The sequence below is a fragment of the Tupaia chinensis genome, unplaced genomic scaffold (assembly GCF_000334495.1).
Source record: "Tupaia chinensis unplaced genomic scaffold, TupChi_1.0 Scaffold000042_1, whole genome shotgun sequence".
Taxonomy (NCBI): domain Eukaryota; kingdom Metazoa; phylum Chordata; class Mammalia; order Scandentia; family Tupaiidae; genus Tupaia; species Tupaia belangeri.
In genome coordinates, this window is record NW_006159497.1 from 3142000 (window position 1) to 3162943 (window position 20944).

Genomic DNA, 20944 nt, shown 5'->3' on the forward strand with positions numbered 1-20944 from the left:
GACATAGCCATTACGCTAACTGCTGGTCCCACCACTGGTGAGATTCTTGAGAAGTAGTGACAGAGAGCTCGTGGTGTCCAAGCATAGACTCAGGTGCCAGGAGAGCTGTGTGAGCCACATGGACGGTGACCCGCCCTCTGGCTGTGGGAGGTGCTGGGCAGAGCAAGAGATGGATGCAGAGCGGTCTGCGAACAGATCCTGGGCGGCCCGGTTACCCAGCTGCTGCAGCGGCTCTGTCCCCCAACTCCCCCACCCTCCATGGCCAGGTTTCACAGCTGCTGCAGCGGCTCTGTCCCCCGACCCCCTACCCCACCACGGCCAGGTTACACAGCTGCTGCAGTGGCTCTGTCCACTGACACCCTCCCACCCCAATGGCCAGGTTATGCAGCTGCTGCAGCGGCTCTGTCCTCCCCCAACCCCGCCAAGGCCCTGGAAAAGTGCTTGGCACAAAGCAGGTGACCAGTAAAGCGTGATGAGGTACACAAGTCTTGGGGAAAGCATTTCTGGTCCTGGAAACTGCATGTGTAAAAGCTACGAGGCATAAGGACCCTGAGAAACGGTTAAGTGAGAATGCACCAGAACTTGGGGCCACCTTGCACAAGAGGGTTTGGACTCAGGTCGGGGGTCCCACCTGGCTTGGCCATGCTCAGGCCTAGAGGAGCCCTAGGTCAGCCTTGGCCAGACACGGCGGACCTGTCTAAAGGCTTGGCACCTGCTCACACCCCAGAGTCCTGCTGCCCTTCATCCCCACACAAGTCACACGCAGTCCCCATGGGTAGAAGCCTGGCTGCTGCCTGGCCACACCTCCCAGCAGGCTGGCCTCTCTCCGGAGCAGGGCACAGGCATTCCCACTCCACCCTGCCTCAGATGAGCAGCAGGGGACGGAAGCAGGCTCGATGGTCCTGTTGGTAATGGGACAGACTGATTGCACTGGAAATGCATCTCCTTCCTGTAAAATGGGATAGCATCTACTGATTCGGGTAACGAACATCGAACTTGATTGCAAGCCGTGGGCTGGGAGTGCGGGCCAGGTAGTCTCAGGCAGCTCAGCCCTCAGTGCCCATCACAGAGCCCTCACCCCTGCCTCCAGTAATTTCATTTCTTAGCAAAATCATTACCGAGGATATTGAACTCCCTTACAGAGACGTATTTGCTCCCTATCTTCCCTCCGTCTTTCTTGATTAAAAGCTATGTGTGATATTTGTAGTTATCAAACATCAATATTTGGCATGGATTTGCGAAATGGAGATGGGGGAAGAAGGCCATCTGACCACTTCCATAAAGGGTAAAACCTGCAGCAAACGGATGGCATTTCTCATTGGCGCACATACAGACGCGCTCTGGAGGGGCCCCGCAGACCCGCCCCGGCGGGCTTGGGGAGCCACTCGTCAGAGCTCCGAGTTAGATTCCCGGTTCCATCAGGAGTGCCAGTCACCTCAGAGGGCAAGAGGGGGTGAGGCTTATGCAGCCCACCTGACAGTGAGGACGGTGCAGCCCTCTTTCCCGAAGCCTTCGCAGAGGCCCAGCACTCAGTGCACGGGGCTGAAATCAGCAGTCAGCCCTCCCTCGAGCCCACGGCTAGGACTTTACCTATATGGACTCACTACTCCCTCACAGCACCCACTCCATTTTACAGATGTGAGAAGTGATGCCCAGAGAGGTCAGCCCACTGGCCCAGGCAACACAGCGACTCCACAGCAGAGCTGGGAATCCACGCTTCAGACTGTGCACATAACCGCTCCACCACCCTACCCCTCTGCCACATGGCCATGGCTGGACCCTGGACCCCGGCATCTCCACGGCAGAGCCCGGCTGCCCAGAACCCATGGCTCACTGTGGCTGTCTGAGAGCCGCTGCTATTCTGCAGGCAGGGACCGTGCTCCAGGGCCCCATGCACACTGACGAGTCCCGTGACCTTGACCAGGTCAGCGGGGCCCCGTGTGCTCCTCTGTGAACTGGGTACACTAGCTGCACCTGCCCCTCGGGGGCTGGGCCATTCCCAGACCACGCACTCCGAGGCCCGGCGTGCAGGTCATCGTCATCTGCACTGCTGCCGGGAGTGACAACCTGCACCCCCACTTTGGAAAACGCTGGGGTAGTGTGTGCTAAAGCCACGGCACGTGTCTACTCTCCGACCAAACAATACACTCCTTGGATGTTCCCAGGAGCAGTGAGCACATGTGGCCACCACGAACAGGGGCGAGAGCATCATCGCCGAGCTGAGAGCAGCCTCACGGTCATCAGGAGGGCATCGGCCAGCTGAGGCACAGGGCAGCCATCCGGGGAGCAGCGCTCGGCAGTGGAAAGGGGAGACTGCCTCACCGGCCAGGACCCAGTGTCTCCCCGGGGAGCTGCCGTGGGGAAGGCCGGTATTTGCACACGCACTGCAGAGATCATTTATAAGAACTTATCATGAGTCAGATGAACCCTCAGTGATGGGAATCAGAAATGGAGCTGCCTTAGGTCCACACGGGGGAGGGGCTGGCTGGTGAGATTTCTGGGGGGTCCCACGTCAGCAGGACCCATTCTTCCACTCATTCATTTTGGTCCCAAGCCCTTACAGAGCATCTGTTGTATTCTAGGAACTGCATCAGGAAATAGGGAGAAGACGCAGACCCAGCCGGGGCTGCAGGCTAGCCCTGGAAGGCTGTCAGTGTCACGCAGTTCCAGGGGGCACGGCCATCCTGGAGATGTGGCAAAAGCACTAAGTGGATTTCCCTCTTATCTGGCGGGAAGCAGCAGAGAGAAATGGCAGGATGCGCCAGAGCAGACCTCTGCCCCGGCTGCGCCTGGGGTCACAAGCGCCACTTAGCACCCCATCCCGGTGAGCCCAGCTCGCCTTAATCAGAACCACGTGGCTGAAATTGTGTGCGGCATTTTGAAGGGGAAGAGTTTAAGCCTCCACGTCTCGCTGCCCCGAATATCAGCTGCGGCCTTCTGCTCTAATGCCGTTATCTCACCCGCACACGTGCTGTCATGCCGAGCGGCTGCTATATTAGCGGTGAGAAGCAGAGCGTGCCCGAGCCCGGGGGTCGAGCCAGTGACCCCGTGCTCTGGAGGCCTGCTCCGGTGGGGAGAGAGTGGAAAATGCCCGAGAGGAACCAAGGCATCCTCCAGTCGCTCAGCCGCCTACACAAGAAGATCTTTCTAAAATGCAAATCGGATCAAGACAGTCAGCAGCTTAAAAGCCTCTGGTGGCCCCACACCAATCACAGCAAAACCGGGCTCCTGACCCACATGGAGCAGCAGGGGGCTTCTCCTGCCAGCCCGACGCCCCCTTCTCCCGTACATCAGAGACGGAAAGCCATGCCCATCACTGTCTATGCCGCTCCTTCTAGGTGGGGCCCCCACTCCACCATCAGTGTGAACACTCTCCCTTGCCCTTCAAGACTGTGAGTATCACCTCTTCCATGAAGCCTCCCCTGACTGCCTATTTATGCCTCCACCAAATCTGGTATTTTGCCTCTGCTAAGAAGCAATCAGACTGTGCCTCAATTAGGAGTTTCTTTTCCTCCACTGTCCTCCCTCATGCCTGCAAGCCCTTTGAAGGCAGGGCGTGGGTCTTATCTGTGCATCTTCTAACTCTTAACACTGACTGCAAAGTGTGTTGTTTAAAAGAAGATGGAAGGAGGGAGAGGCGGGGAGAGAAAATACGGAAGGGAGGATGAGGGAGGAAGAGAGGGGCGGGGGAGGGCATTTCCTGGCAGAGATGGATGCAAGCAGAGGGTTTAGGAAGAACCTCTGAACAAGTTTGTCCCGTGACCTTGACAGAAGGTTGGGAATCTGGACGGTCAGATCTGAGGGTGAATCCCAGCAGAGGGCATAAGGGCATATACCAGCAGCGTGTGCAGTCAGGCACTGGTGCCCAGAGACGGGGGACTGGGGTAGAGGAGGAGCAGGTGAAGTGGGCGGATGGCACGATGGGCCCAGACACCACACATGGAGTCAGAAGCGTGTGTTCCATCCTCGCACCATGTAGAGCGGATGAGGCGTGGCCAAAAGGATGGGGTCACAGTTCAATGAGGGAGGCTGCCGCAGTTGGACAGGGCAGGCTGACAGAGGAGGACTGGGAAGAGCTGGCTCTGTAATCCGGAAGACGCATGAGGAGGCCAGGACCACGGCAGCAGTCAACTATGGGCGTGCCTTGGGAAGATCAGAAAAACTTGCTGACTTAAGACTGAGAGTAAGAGAGGGGAACGCCAAGGATGCTGGGAGAACTGCAATGCCTCTGAATACACAGAGAAGCAACTGGGGTGAGGCTGCTATGGAGCTCCATGCAGGCACCTCTGAGTTTCCCTGAGCTACCTGAAATAGCAGCTGGCTGCACTATCCCCTACTGTACTCCAGGCAGACATTACTAATCAGTGGTGTCACTAGGAGACTTCCCTGGCTGTACTCTCCCTTCCTGTATCCCAGGTATACATCACTAATCAATGGTGCCACTAGGAGGCCACCCTGGCTACACTCTCCCCTCCTGTACCCCAGGCAGACATCACTAATCAATGGTGTCACTAGGAGGCCTCCCTGGCTGTACTCTCTTTTCCTATACTCCAGGCAGACATCACTAATCAATGGTGTCACTAGAAGACTGCCCTGGGTGCACTCTCCCCTCCTGTAGCCCAGGCAGACATCACTAATCAATGGTGCCACTAAGAGACTGCCCCGGCTGCGCTCTCCCCTCCTGTAGCCCAGGCAGATATTACTCATCCATGGGGCCACTAGGAGACTGCCCTGGGTGCACCCTCCCCTCCTGTAGCCCACCGAACCAGTGGTGTCACTCTTTCCTGAGGAGCACAGATATAGCCTGGACATCCTTTATGTAGGACTGGGCCTTCTGCCACTCCTGTGCGACCAGCATCTAAAATGAGGCCTGCCTATCTCCCACTCCCTGGCATCCTGACTGAGATCTGGAATCTGAAAGCTGGAAGCGTGGGATACCTTCATCGCACAGATGAGAAGGATGAAGTCCTTGGAGAAGCAGGGATGAAATCCGGTCCAATGTGCCAATGTCTTTGTTTGACATTTTGCTGCCTCTTGGAGTATAAAGCAGGGGGCAGGCAGGCAGCATTCGGCAGCTATGAACCAGAGCAGAAACGACAAGCCTGCCTCGAGATGAAACTGCCTCATTCTAAAATCTGGCCTCAAACCCTGGCGGAAATAAAGGCTGGGTGAGTGGGCATGTGCATGGAGCTTTGTATGGGAAGCAATACGAGCCTCTCAGCCAGTCCTCCAAGTAGCGTGATCACTTTTGCTAAATTCCTAAAGGTGGCAGCATCCCATTAAATATTCACTTGCCACCAAGGCTGCCGCAGGGAGCGTCCTCCGGAAGTAACCACGACAGAAAGTTAAGGCATGATGGCAGAAGGTCAGGTAGGTTAGAAGGGCTGGGGAGGCCAGCTCTGATGGGTCTGGCTCCTGGGTGACCTCTAAGCCCCCTTTTTGGGCAGGAGGGAGGTTGGAGAAAGCCAGACCCATCTCAGGGATGTGTCTGTGTGGACAGACCCTAGGGTGGCCCCAAGTTCACGTCCTGTGTAATCCCCTCCAGGGCCATGGCTTCCCTCTAACTGACACGAAGACAAGGGATGCCACTCCCCTGAGCATGTGAGGACCCACATGTGTGAGACTGGGTGCCACCAGGCTGTAGAGAGACTCTCCACGGACCAAGGCAAGCTGCTGCGAGGTGAACTGCCTGTGGAGAGGCTCCCGTGTGGGGACCTGAGTGGGCCTCTTGGAGCTGAGGGTCTCTGTTCACAGGGAATTGAATTCTTCCAGCAATCAGTGAGATTGGAAGAGGCCCCAAGCTCCAGATGAGACCCCAGCCCTGGCCAACGCCACCACTGGTTAGAGTCTGGTGAGACTCCAAGCAGAAGACCCAGCCCAGCCCTGCACTGCCCCATGGAAACAGAAATAAAAGGTGTGGTTCTAGGCCACTAAGTTTCTTGCCATTTCTTATGCAGCCCGAGAAATGAACACAGCCGATTTTGTGATGGAAAAGTACAGGAGTTAAAAACTATGGCTCCCGGAGAAGGCAGAAGAGAGCGGCCACAGCCTTTGCTGCTCAGCCACACTGCCTACTACCACGAGGAGGAACTGAGAAAGCAACTGTTTCTCACGCCAGGGCAGCAGCACCCCACCCAGCGCAAGGAGCATGTGCTCCAGGGCGAGTGTGAGAAGGAGAGTGAACCCAGTTTTCTTATCCAGTCTCATTCCCAAGCCCTGTCATCATGTGACCACATAACCGCAGATGACAGATGTTAAAGACAGGTGTTCATTCATCCCATGTCACCTGGACACAACCACTTACCTGATACCTCAGTGAACGGCCCCAGTCCAATCCAATGTTCGAAGGAAGCGTGGCTATCTTTATGTGTCCAGGGGCAGAAAGGCTGGTCTCCCACCTGGCCGCTTCCACCAGGGCCTTGCGCAGGAGGTCTGGTTTGATATTCGCCTCAGCTCATGACGCTAGAATTGACCTCACGTCTGAGCCATGAGTTCCCAGAAGTGCTCCCTGCAACACTGCACACTCAGGTGGCCCTACGCTCAGCTCAGCTCATAACAGTGACCAGCCTGATCAGGGTTCCAGCCCAGACCTGGCACTCGTTAGCCGTGAGACTCTGAGCAAGTCACTCTCCTTGTGAACAGAGAAGGGACAGCTTGCCCTTCCTTGAGCTGTTCCAGGAAGCAGATGAAATAGTGCATGTAAAATGCTGAGCGTGAAGCCAGCCCCCAGGAACACCAGCTATCGCTATCAGCCCTATTCTAGGTGCGGCTGAAACGCCCCCAGCGTATGCAGGAAGGCCCCTTCTTGGAGGAGGGCCGACAGGCAAAGCTGGAGTCTAGAAGAGCAGAGCTGGCTGGTGCCACAGGGCAGTGCCTGGAAAGGCTGGTGGGATGCTAGGGCCTGAGGCATTCAGCCTCCTGGGGCCAGCGAGGACCAAAAAGTCTGTCTCAAGGCCGCAATTCAGGCTGGTGAGCCTCATTTTCACACCTCCAAGGGGATGTCAGCCTTTCCATGATAACTGAAGGCCGTATCTTACATGCCACCGGCTGTCCTGAAAAGCCTCCATTGCAGCCCCGATCCATGCTTTCACTTCATGGATAGTTGTGTCAATCATATTATTATTATCAGTACTATCAAAAAAAAATAAATAATAAGACAAACCCACAAGAGTCCAAAGAAAAATGCGAAAACCACTAGCTTAGTTGAACTTTCCACCTGCCTTTCTGACACCTCGGTCTCCATCCAGAGAAAAGAAGATGTATGAGCATAATTGCACGTAATTGGAGCCGATGATGTGCGTGGAGCTTCCCATTCCACAATACGTCACGCACGGTGCTCCGAGTCAATAGCCATAAATCCTCACCACGGAGTCCCAGTCACAGCTCAGAACTGGCCTTTCTGATAACTTACGATTTGCTTAAGCAATCCCTTATTGATGGATATTAAGGATGCAGCATTTTAAAGTATTTTTGCTACTACAGTCATCCCCTCAAAAACTATATAAACACATCCTCACAGTCGTACGATGATCTCCAAGGTGCAAGTTCCTAGAACAAAGGAACTGATGTTGCTAGAACAAAGAAGGGAGATGTCAGGACCTGCAGATGGTGTGATGGTTTCATTGCTGGGCTCCCATGTAGTTGACCGTGGTTCAAGTCCCAGACCCAGTGACTTAAAACTCACGTTTGGGACAAGTGTGTGCCTACCCAACATCCCAAGAGGAGAATGGAAGAGGATTGCAGCATGGCCAACCCCCGTTGGGGCATGGAGGGAGGACACACGCCATGTATCAAGCTCACAGCTGGCCAGTGTTCAGGGCTGCGCTACCATCTTTAGGTAAAAGAATGAACTCTTAGCCATTCACCTCTCACTGTCACAGTGCCTTGCTACACCAACAGCGTCACCAGCCCCATGCCATATTTTTCTTTAGGTCAACTTGCTTTTTTTTTTTTTAACCTAAATATTTTCAAAGGAAATTTCATACTACCATCATCTGGAAAGCCAGGATTGCTTTTCCTAAAGAGAAGATCATCATAAAACTAAAACCAGTGATTCATGCATCACATGAAACAACGCCAATAGTCTATGTGTCCCCCAAAATCATGTCACGGTCACCAGCAAAATCCAATAGACCACACCTAAGGATCACACTGAGGGTTGCTGCATGCCTGAGAGCCGTGCACAGTGATTTTGGGTATCAGTGTAGGGAGCTTCTTGGCCACTGTAACCTTGGGGGGCAGGGGACCACAGGAACTCACATCTGCATCTTCCACGGACTTAGGCTCCGAAGACCACAAGTCTAACACTGACGTGGAGCCCCCAAACGCTCAGCAAGCATTCCCATCTTACCATGGAGACACCAAATGATTTAACTTCCCTTCACTTCCTCCTTGCCACCTGGGGCCCTCACGTCGGAGGGTAAAGGGACCAGCCCATGCCCCTCTACCAACCACTGCACGCCAGACCCTTTCTGCAGACGGACCTGGTTCTCCACAAAGACCCGCATTCAGCTTTCATACCGCCTACCAGGAATATGGCCCCAGGTGTTTCTAGGAGAAATTGTGCTAGCGCTTAAGTAACTCCATTCTGCTCAAACCCAGTTATTTCTCCAACAAGATCAGTTTCAGGTAAAAACCATTCCTGGTGATTGATGACTGAGACCATAGAGGCTGAAAAGGATGCAAACGCAGTTTCGGAATCTAATTTGTCCAGCAAAATGCTTCTACTTACTGCGTCTGGTGGACTGTTCTTGGCACAGGAGAGGGGGGCTGAATTCTCAGGCCTGGAATCCTGGCAAAAACAAACAGAAAGGACAGAGAAACCAAGTTAAAGAGAATATTCTAACTTGGAGCAACCCAGTTTAGCATGGTCCCTGAGTGACTAGCCACGCCACTCCACTTGTCTCCGTCCTTCCCCTACAGGGGTCCAGACCTGCGCTGCCCACAAATGGCACTACCCACGCCTTGCTGGAGCGTGCTTCGTGTGTAACATACACACTGGGTTTTGAAGACACTACAAAGACGTGTAACATATCACACTCATAATACTATCTTATTGATATTTTATATCAGTCACACTAGAATAGCTTAATATTTAAAATACATAACAATAAGAAATATTATTGTGTTACAAATAAAATTATGTCATGGCTACCTAAAATAAAAGTTATCGTTACAATTAATTTTGTCTCTTCTGTTTTTCACTACTAGAAAATCCGTGTGCACCTGTGACTCCCATGAGCTCTCTGGTAGGCAGTACTGGTCAGGATTTCCCAGTGTGGACACACGTTGTGGCCCAATGACACGCATGGTCTCTAGTTTTCCACTGCCCCACCCCAGCAGCCACGCATGTTTCGGGACCTCCTGGCACACTGAGGGCTTAGCGCACTTTGTGCCTGTCTTCTTAGACCTCAGAGGACTCAAGAAGCAGGTTTTAATCTTGGTCCAAGGTTGCAGGTGACAAAACAACAGGAAGGCTGAGACTTGCCCAGAGTGACCCAGCTCGCTGCTGCAGAGCCACAGTGTCACTCGGGGTGCCGGCTGCAACCCCGGATGCTGATCACCATCCAGGGCTCTCCCTCGGACGCCTCGTCCCCTTTCCCCTGAGGCACAGCACACAGAGCTGTGGAAGTCAGTCACATCCAACTCTGGGGATGACCCAGCTCGCTGCTGCAGAGCCACAGTGTCGCCCGGGGTGCCGGATGCTGATCACCATCCAGGGCTTTCCTTCGGACGCCTCGTCCCGTTTCCCCTGAGGCACAGCACACAAAGCTGTGGAAGTCAGTCACATCAAACTCTGGGGACGTGCCCCCACCTCAAAGGTGTGTGAGCCTACAGCTCCACATGTTCAGTAACCGAAATCACTAGGCTTTGGCTCGGAATCACCTCCTCACACGCCTGGCCAGAGAGGTGTGCATGCGTGCATGTGTTCATGAGAAAGAGAGAGATGTAGAGAGTGAAAAGATGGAAAGACAGCGAGAGAGAGAAAAACAGAAAGGGAAGCTCACAGCTTTTTCCTGCACCTGCCACAGGGAACACTCAGACCCACCCACAGAGTGCCGGACTCGTGCCTCCACGGGCAGTTCTAAAACAGGCACGTTTGCTGTTGCCCTTTTACAGTTTTCTTTCTTTAGAGAGATTTTTGCTGTAGAGTGTGTGTGCTTGCTGGAGAGATAGAGACAGACAGAGAGACAAAAAGTGAGAGATCATCCCCCGGGGGGAGATGGCCACGCTGCAATCCTTCTCTTCCATTCTCTTCTTGGGGTTTTAGGTGCACACGCACATGTGCCCAGCATGAGTTTGAAACCACCAGGTCCAGGACTTGAACCATGGTTGACCAGGTTGGAGTCCATTGATGTAACCATCACGCCATCTGCAGGTCCCCCTATTTTACAGTTTTCTAATAAACATTGGTTGTGGAAAAATCTAGTGATCAAAAAATAGAAATAAACCAAAATTGTGCTTGTACCTTTCCTTCTCCTGCACAGAGACTGGTTCTCACAACACCTCCTGGTTCAATGAAATGAATGAATGAATCTGGACACAAACCATGACACCCTCCCCCCCTTCAGCAACTGTGACTGCCGAAGGAAGGAGACTGGGAGAGGAGAGAACGGGGACCATGTCGCCAATGCAGTGATTTGACTGCCAGACAGGAAAATAGGTTTTCTGATACGCTGTGGAATTATAAATTGGTCAAAAATTTTAAGTTGGTAACACTTGGACTAGCTGTCCCACTTCTTAGAAATTCTGCTCTTTAATTGCCTGTTAACTGGGGCCAGCAGGTGGCATGGTGGTTAAGGCACTAGATTCACACATGCTGACCGTAGTTCGAGTCCTGGACCTGGTGGCTTGCTTTCTTACTTTCCTTCTTTATCTCTCTCTCTTTCTCTCTCTGTCTGTCTCTGGTGAGCACACGTGCCCTGTAACTAATTACAAAAATAATAATAATGGTAAATCAAATAAAATAAATAACTTAAAAAATGTCCATTAGTGGCATCCCTTTCCTCCTCCGCAGCTTTCCAGCGTCTAGTAATCACTATTACACCAGAGAGAAAGAGAGGGCCGTGAACACTCCCAACGCCGAGCAAGGACAGTTCTCTCAGATGACGGACGTGCCACGCACCCAGGCTTGATCATTACACGTTGTGTGCTTGTACTAAAGAACCACACTGTATCCCGTAAGCATGCAAACTATCATGCCTTAATAATAATAATGAAATAAATAAGATACATGTCTGCCATGTGTAGCATAACCTACGCCAAGGATATTCACGGACGTCCTTTTTGTAATGACAAGATATTGGGAGCAGCATACTTCCATCTGTCAGAGGCTAACTAAGCTACGCTTCACCTAGACGCCCTCCGGAAACACAGACGCGGTTCTGCATGGGGCAGTAGAAGAAGACAGTGAAACACACAGGGCTATGGATGTGCGATAGGCCACATCTGCTCACTGTTTTAAGAATAATTGTATTTCTGGTATGCGTCAGAATCTCCAGGAATTAGACAAGAAACTAATTAAAAACAAAAACAAAACAAAAAAATCTTATTTTGGACAGAGGGACCAGTAAGCTGGCAGGGTAGGAGGGACTCTTGAATCTTGTATTGTGGACAGGTATTATCAACTAAAGACCTTTATTCTACTTTAAACTTGCTATTTTATTTCAAAAAGAAAATAATATAAGAGAAAAGCTCTTGATAACCCTAGCAAGAATCCTGTGGGTAAGGATTCCTTTGTTAATATTTTCCAGAAAAATAATAATAATTAGTTTACAAAATACGGCAAATAATTTCATAATTTTGGATGACAAGAGACCTGCCAAGGGGGTCTGAATGCAGAAACATTAGCCCTGGGGAAATGAATATCACCCTGGGTTTTACCAGGAAGTGGAAGTAAGAAGCACATAAGCCACTGCTCTCATCATGTTCCCAGGGCAGACAGTACTAATCAATCGTGGCATCTTACTGCTAAGCTGGCTGCAGGCATCATCCCACCACCCTGGAGATGCACCAATCTCTGTGAGCCAGTGCCAGCTAAATCCCACCCCTGGGTAGGGTACCCACAGGACAAAGCCGTGAGCACACGACGCAGGGTCTCCGGTCATGGTCTCCGGTCATGATCCCCGGCCCCTCATCTGGGCCTGGAACGAGGCCATGTCACCCAATTGGCCACCGGGCCTGTTCCTCCGCCCATGCCCCACACGGAGGCAGCCAGCTTCTCAGAGCTCCTTTCCTGTCCCCAGGCCCGCCCACCAGCCAGACCCACACCACCCAGATCACCTTTGAGGAAATGCCATTAACCTTCAGCAAAGAACTCAGGCTGCTCTTGTTTCCCCCAACTTAGAAAATTCCGTGTAAATGTCAGATTAAGCTCTTCAGTCCTCTGCTTTTAAAATGAGAGATAAAATTTAGCTCCCTATCCCCAGATGTTAAACCTCTGCTTCTCCCCAAGGCAAAGAAATCAATGCGCGTAAGCTCCATATTTTTTTCCCTTGGAACACTACCACTTCCAGCAATTTATTTGACTGACTATGCCTTCTATTACCATGTAAATTGTTTCAGACTGCAGGAAAAAAAAAGTATTAATCTCCTCTCAGTAAGTCATAAAATAAAGAAATCAATTTCAAGGTCAATTTAGTCCAAATAACACCTGCTGCCCTTTTCTGTAACATGCGGACTTCTCTGGAACGCGAAGCTGCTGTCTAAGGCATCAGGGCGCAGCCAAGGGAAACCCAGCTTCGTGTCAGTCAGGGCAGCTAGGGAGACCCAGGCCCCAGGGCCAGTGCCTAACAGTGAGTTTGGGATGGACGGGGCTCAAAGGATCCAAAAAAGGGACCACCTGCAGGCCAGGGCAGGGGAGCAGAAGGAGAGCCACACTAGGGATCAGATGGGCTGGGCCCGAAGCACGAGTCCAGCTGGATGGCTGAGTGACTCTGGGAAAATTACTAACCTCTCTGAGCCCCAGAGTCTACACCTGTCCAATTGCTTAAAATAAAATAAGGGCTGGATGATCTCACAGGATCTTCCAACAGTCCACTGTGGACTCTGCAAGAGCTCAGACACCTTGGAGAGCTGGACTAGACCACCACTTCCACGTAGCTACCCTTCGTCAGTGGCGGGGTCATAGTAGTTAAAGAAACGCTCTGGAGTCCACACTGTCTTTGTCATTTCTGAGTGACATGACCTTGGACAAGCGCCTACTCTGAGTTTCTTCCTCTGTAAGACGGAAGTGATGATGTTACCTATTTCTGAAAAGAGAACCATCGTCCTTCCCTCGTGATGAGTACACTGGACTCAGAGATGTCAAGTGACTGGCTCAAGGTTGCCCAGCTCAGAAGAGGCCCATCCGAGTCCAGCCTCAGGCAGCTAGCCCCAGGTTATAATGCCCAACTTCTCTCAGGAGTCCTGCCAGGGAGCAGAGGCGTGTCCACCACACACTCCCCCTGTGGAACAGAGTGTGGGGAGGACTACAGGCCTCTGACATGTCATGGAGACCCACCCCAGACCCACAGCTAAGGAGGATGCACCCAGGGCTCCTGGGACACGGACCAGCAGGGACACAGCCAAGTGCAGTCTGAGGCGGGTCCAGGACCAGGAGACTGGGAAGGCCCGGGCTAGGCCACCCCCATAAGGAGAGTTTCTCCCCACTCACCTACATGCCCACTGCTGCACCCAGGCCTTCCTGGCTACTGGCCCTCCTGAGCCTGCAAGTTTTCACCCACCTCCAGAAAGTGAGCCCATGCCCCGGAGGCCACGCTATGCAGACAGCCCGGCCACCCTCCACTTTTCTGTTTCTGCAGGAGCCAGCGCCATTCTCCCAACCGCCCATCCAGCCAGCCCGGCCTGAGAGACACTGTCCTGCTTCGGCACTCCTGACACTGATGCCTGAGTGCCACACTTTCATGGCAGCAGCTCCAGAATGACCGCCTTGGTTCCACTTTCCCTCCCTGCAGTCCACTCTCCACAGCCTGAGGGCACCTGCAGCAGAGGCTGCGTCTCTGCCACACACACAGCTTCCCAGCCCCCGAGGCTGTAGAGCGTCACCCATTCTTTCCCTGGGGCACAGGGTAGGCCCCGGACATGCCACACAGCCACAGAGACCCTGATCAGCCACATCGACACCATCGCTGCTGCAGCTGCCCAGGGAGAGTCCCGACTCCTGGGACTCAGAGCTGGAGAGGCAGGTCGGGGCTACCTGAGCAGCTGCTATGAGCTCCTCTGCACAGTCCGACAGGTGGTCAAGTGGCAGGCAAGGAAGGGGACTTGGGCTCTGTACCACCGTTCTCACTGGAAGACACAGTAATAATTACTGAGCTCTAACGTGCATAGCACACAGCTCGCACCTCTAAAGCGGACAACTCGGTCCCCAGGTGTGTGTGATCATTCTGAATTTTTAGAGCAGTTTTAGAAACTGTTCACAAAGAAACTGCACACCCTTGGGCTATCACCTCCACCCTGCTCTCCTCCCAGGCCCCTGGGCAGCCACTAATCCACTCTCCTTCTGAATTTTCCTATTCTGGCCATTTCATATAAACAGAATTAGACACTGTCTGGCCTTCTGCATTTGGCTACTTCCTCTGAGCATCATGTTTTCAAGGCTTAGCCAAGCCGTGGCCTCGGTCAGTGCTTTATTCCTTTTGTGGTGGCAGAAAATGTCCCATTATGTGGACACACCACCTCTGTTTTCCCCACTACTGCGCTGGTGGGCATCTGGGCTGGGTTCACCTTTTGGCTATTTCCCTGGGGATCTAGCTTAGAGTAGGACTCGGGTCATCTGGACACTCTGCATAACTGTTTCAACGCCCCCAGGCCGCCTTCCAAACTGGCTGCACTATTTCGCTTTCTCACCATCTCTGCAGAGGGCTCGAATCCTCTGCTTCCCTGTCAACACCCACCATGAGTTGACTTTGGGTTCTAGGCGTCCTGGTGAGCGTCAAGTGCTATCTCATCATGGTCTTGACTTGCATCTCCCCGATGACTCACGGACTTGGGCACCTTTTCTTGCACTTCTTGGCCATTTGTGTATCTTCTTTGAAGAAATGTATATTCAGATCCTTTGTCCACTTTCTAACTAGGTTGTCTTTGTGTTACTGATTTTTTTTTTTTTGAGAGGTTTTGCTATAGGGTGCGTGCACTCACTAGAAAGAGAGAGACAGAGAGGAAGTGAGAAGTCACCCCCCAGGGGGGATGGCCACACTGCAATCCCTGCTCCTCCATTCTCCTCTTAGGATCTTGGGCATGCACACACATGTGCCCAGTGTGAGTTTAAGCCACCGGGTCCGGGACTCGAACCACAGTCCATTACATGGCAGTCCAGCAATGGAGCCATTACATCAACTGCTGGTCCCTGTGTTATTGAATTATAAGAGTTCTTTTATACACTCTAGATGCATATCTCTTATTAGATATATTATTTGCAATTATTTTCTTCCATTCTGTGGGTTGGCCAGTCATTTTTGGACTATATCTTACAATGTAGCTTCAAAAAGTTGGTAGGGAGAACCAGCAGTTAGCGTAATGGCTGTGTCGCTGGACTCCCACATAGTCGACTGCAGTTCACGTCCCGGACCTGGTGGCTTAGAACTCACGCCGGGCACATGTGCGTGCATGCCCAAGATCCCGAGAGGAGAATGGAGGAGAAGGGATTGTGGCATGACCATTCCCCCTGGGGGGTGATTTCTCACTTTCTGTCTCTATGTCTCTCTCTGTCTGTCTGGCGAGCGCACGCACCCTATAGCGAAAACCTCTCCAAAAAAAAAAAAAGTTGGTAGGAAAAATGTTTTGAAATCTATCCATAAAGTTTTCATGATATACATGTTCCATGAACTTTTTGAAAATTCCACTTCTACTAAGACAGCTTGACTGTGTCATTCATTGCAAGGAAGTAAGCAATGGGACAGGTCATGGCACATTTTCGAGCTTTCCACCCTGGTTCCTTCTCGGGGCAATGGCCAGCCTTTCTCCTAGTGGGCCCATTTCCAGAAGCTACCCTGGGAAGAGTGACCAAGCAGTGCTGGAAGGTCACATGCCAACGCCATTCAACCAATTGTGCTTGCAAACTGGCTACATGCCAGGCAAGACAAACTGGTAGTCTCCCAACTTAATCAAGACGCTGAATATTCACAAAGAACATGATAACTAAATTCACAGAACAGTCATGAACCCTAAACACTGTCAATGTGTCCAAGTTTATACATTTCAATAGAACCAAATGTTAAAACACCCAAAATGCCAATCAACCAACAGGTGAATAAGCAAAATATGGTCTACCCAAGCAACGGACTATTATGCAGCCTTAAAAATAAATGAAGTATTGATTCATGCTACAACATGAATAAACCTTAAAAATGCTATGCTGGGGGCCAACAGATGGCATGGTGGTTGGGATGCTGGAATCCCACATGGCCAACCATGGTTTGAGTCCTGGACCTCGTGGCTTGCTTTCTTACTTTCCCACCACGCCCTCTTTTTCTCTCTCTTTCTCTTTGGTCAAATTCAAAGGAAAATAATAATAACAATAATAATAAATAAAGTCAAAGAAATAATTCTTTAAAAAAACAAAAACTGTTCTACTGAATGAGAGAAGCCCATCACAAAACACCATCTGTCACACGAACCTACTGCTGTGAAAGGTGCATAACAGGAGACCTGGAGAGGCAGAAAGCAGATGTGTGGTTTCCAGGGACTAGGTCGGGGTGGGGGGAGTGGGGAATAAATGGTTAATGGACACAGGATTTTATCTGAGGCAGGTGTAAGCATTTTGAAACTAAATACAGGTGATGGTTGTCCAATTCTGCATGTATTAAATGCCACTGAATTTTTCACTTCAAAGGCTCATTTTGTTATGTGAATTCCACCTCAATATAGTTTTCAAATAAAGATACAGAAATCCCAGCAGACCCAGACTTCTAGCCCTCCTTTGGTGCTTTAGCCATATCTTTTTTCCCAAGTAAAAATAAATATTTTAAACCACAGGCTTCTACATACATCTGTACAATCAAAAGAAGCTTTCTCCTCCATTCATCTCAAAAGCCATTAAAATTAATAGGGTCTGTATCGGGAATGTCTAATAGGGTTACCGATTCACTGAATCAAGAAACAAGCTTGAGCAACAGCAGAACAGAGGCCCCCACTGCAGTGAGAATTTCAATCTAAGGGGAGCGGTGAGTGAGTGAGTTAGTGAGGTTAACAAGGGCCCGTCCTACTCGCCGTCCATGACAGGGCGATCTCTAACACCCCAGGGTAGCTACACTCAAGAGATCAGCCCGGGTGCCCATGCCTCTGTGCAAGGGGAGATTCGCGAAAACCAAAGCTGGAGAGAGATGTCCTAGCTGGCTCCCTTCTGGGGAGGGCGACCAGGCGAGAGAAATGCCACTGATGTCCACGTCCTTGTGAGGAACTCACAGCGTGGAGACATCCTTTCACACATGAGCCATGACAGGGTAAACAGACACCATGAGGCAGAAAGGCGGCCACACCAAGTCCTGGCAGGAGCGCGGGGGGCCGCGCGGCGAGGGGGCAGGAGCAGGCTGTCTGGGATACAAGATGAACCACGGCCGGCCGCAGCCTGGCTGGAGATGCTGATCACAGCACTCCCAGCTCTCCCGTTCCCGAGGACGAGAATAGCAGGAAAGCCAGTGGAGGAGACACGGGTTATTACAGAAGCGTTTGCAAAATGAAGTCGGGGAGAATGGCAAAACAAGCGAAGTGTTAAATAAATACTTCCTAAATGCAATCAGAAGGGAGAACAGCAAACTTAGGATGTCTGACAGGGGCTTTTTATCCAATCTGCCCGGGATTCCTGCAGGGGTCCTGAGTGAGGGGCCGTCAGTCACCCACGCGGCATCAGGCCATTTTTGCGGAAATGGGGCAGGTCAAGCATTTTTGCGGAAATGGGGCAGGTCAAGCACAGGGCCCCGGGGAGGCTGATGAGAGGGACGTGGACAAGACTCCAAGCAACCAGCGACGGCCAGGGCAGCCAGAGCTGCCGGCCACTCCTGAAGAGAGGCAAGGAGGCAGCGCCGGCCAAGGAAGGGCCACATTGCGAGGGCGAGGGCGAGGGCTCGAGTCCAGGCCGGGCAGCTCAGCGCCGACCATCCCGCCCTGTCTTGGAGTCCATGCAACCCTGAGCTACTCGGCCACTCTTTTCATCCTCACCCTTCCCGCCTGTACAATGGGAATAACAGCCCTCGCCAGGGAAGCTGTTAAATGAGATCATCCTCAAAGCCCAGTAACTCACAGCTGTTTCCATCCCCATTCTGCGGAGAGGAAACTGAAGCCCCGGGTGGTTAAAGAACGAGTGCTTTTCCTGTGTGCGGCAGCCTGTGACATTAATTTTGTTTGAGTCATGTCATTTGGTCTCTATGATAGCCAATGAGTTCAAATGCCAGGGTTCAAAGCCATGCTGTCTCTCTCCCTAGCTGTGTGACCTCGGGCATGTTACATAACCTCTCTGCGCCTCAGTTTCCTCAGCTGTTAGAATGAGAACAGTAACAGCCTCCATCCCAGAGGGCTGCTGTGAGGTCAGATGAATTCGTGTGTCTCAAGGTCTGAGACAGAGCCTGGCATCCAAGTGCTTAATAAATGTGACTATCAGGGCCGGCAGGTGGCACAGTGGTAGAGGCGCTGGACTCCCACATGGCTGACAGCAGTTCAAGTTCCAGACTTAGCAGATCGCTTTCTCACTTTCCCTTTCTCTCTCTCTCTCTCTGGTCAAATTAAAATAATAATAATGAATAAAATTAAATAAATAATTCTTTAAGAAAATAAATGTGGCCGTCAATATTATCACTCATATTAGCTCATTTCACAAATGAGACAGAGAGGGTAAGCAAATTGTCTGAGGACACACGGCTGACAGGGGCAGAGCTTGTCTGGCTGTAGCTTGTGCTCTCCTTTCCCTTGAATTTGGGCTGAACTGTCAAGCACTTCTGGAAAACACCCAGGCCCACCTGAGCTGTGACAGGTGCAGACGCTCAGAAGACTTGGCTTGGACCCAGAAAAGCTGGGGCCCAAATCCTGACTGCTCTTGCTTTGAGAGGTGACCTTCGGGGCTCTTCAGCCTCTCTGGTCTTGGTTTCCTTGTCTTTCAGGGCATCAAAACAGCATGTCCGTTTCCCACACGTGGTAATGCCAGAGCTGACCATCAGCGCACCCCCTGCCTCTAGCCCAGTGCCCTGTGTGGACAGCGAGACACCAGCTTGGCCCCCTGCGTCACCGCCTCCTCTCACCGGCTTGCTCCCAAGGCCTGTGCACTCGGAGCCCTGACTCCAAGGGCCCTCCTTCCTCGTCAGGTCACTGAACAGCCTGACAGGAGGGTAGTCTGAGACCTAGGGGACCCAAGAGCCAGCCAAGCCCCTGTGATCGAGCACTCTAGCGATGGTCTGCCTGCAGAAGAGGGGGCTGTCGGCTCCTTTCACTGTGAGATGAGTGCAAGTCGGAACGTGGATTCAGGCCCCAACAACTACAGTCAGGAGCCGCCTTCTGTTCCCAACGAATGCTCAGCTAACACCCCAATGTGCACACCGCCAGGCGACTGTCGCTACACTCACTCACACTGAAGTTCACGTCACCTTCCCCTCCCAGTGGCTGCTCTTTGTCCTTTAAGTCCAAAAGCCTGACCTGGGCCAACAGAGCCTTGCCCATCATCTGTCCCCACGCCCCTCCCCCTCTGTCCTTTTTTTTTTTTTTTTGCAAGGGCAGGATTATTTTATTTAACTTTATTTGTTTAACTTGACCAGAGAGGGACAGAGTGAGAGAGAGAGAGAAAAGGAAAGTGAGAAAGCAAGCCACCAGGTCCATGACTCAAACTGTGGTTGGCCATGTGGGAGTCCAGCCCCCTTAACCACCACGCCACCTGCTGGCCCCTCTCCCTCTGTTCTTTGCTCTGCCATGAGCTGCTCTACCCAGTCTTCCTTTATAGCTCCCAGCACCAGCTGTCGCCCTGGCTAGGAAAGCTCTCTATCCCCACTCTGTTATTGAACTCCTGCACATCTTCAGGTCAAAGTTCCAATATCACCTCTTCTGGGAAGCCTTCCTAGTTGCTACTTACTAGGTAAGAAACCGTGTGCCAAGCTCTTGTATCATCATGCACATCAGCCCAGGAGCACGTTCTAAAGCTCGTATCCACAGTTGGCCTCACTGTTTTTATACCTTCCAGTCCTTCAGTTTCTGCCATAGAGTGGAGACTTTCAGTATTTATTACAGAGGGGACATACAATGCCTCTCTTTCATAGTCTGGCTTGTGTCACTCAGCATTAAGTCAGTACATCCACATTCGTGTGTAACCATCAATCCATCTCTAGAATTTCTTTCATCTTTACAAACTGAAACCCTCAGGACCAGCAGATGGTGTAATGGTTACATCTCTGGACTCCCACACAGTCCACTGTGGTTTGAGTTCCAGACCCAGTGGCTTAAAACTCATGCTGGGTTTGAGTGTGTGTGTATGTTCAAAATCCCAAGAGGAGAACGGAGGTGAAGGGATTGCAGCCTGGTCATCCTTCCTGGAGAATGACTTCTTGCTTTCTGTCTGTCTCTCTCTGTCTCTCCAGCAAGCACACACACTCTATAGCAAAAATCTCTATTAAAAAATAAATAAATAAAATACAAATGGAAGCCTTGTACCTCTGGGCAGTAACTCCCCACCTTCCCTACCTGCAGACCTGGCAGCCCTCATTCTGCTCTCCAGGTGTATGAACTGGAGTATTCTGAGCGGCTTGTCTAAGTGAGACCCTACAGTATTTACCCTTTGTGACTTCTACATTTTAGCTGCTTTTTTTGTTTGTTTGTTTTTTGGTTTTTTTGAGAGGTTTTTCGCTATAGGGCGCGTGTGCTCTCCAGACAGAGAGAGACAGAGAGACAAAAAGAAATCACCCCCCAGGGGGATGGTCACGCCACAATCCCTTCTCCTCCATTCTCCTCTTGGGATCTTGGGCACGCA

The 20944-nt window shown here is 51.6% G+C and overlaps 1 long non-coding RNA gene across 1 annotated transcript in view; it reads right to left on the minus strand.

The window, feature by feature from the left end:
• The window catches only part of LOC114008307 (uncharacterized), a 314255-nt gene that overhangs the window by 180471 nt on the left and 112840 nt on the right, over window positions 1-20944 (minus strand). The window contains exon 3 of the long non-coding RNA XR_003549863.1: window positions 8732-8791. This is a non-coding gene — a long non-coding RNA (uncharacterized LOC114008307). The remainder of the gene's footprint in view (window positions 1-8731; window positions 8792-20944) is intronic.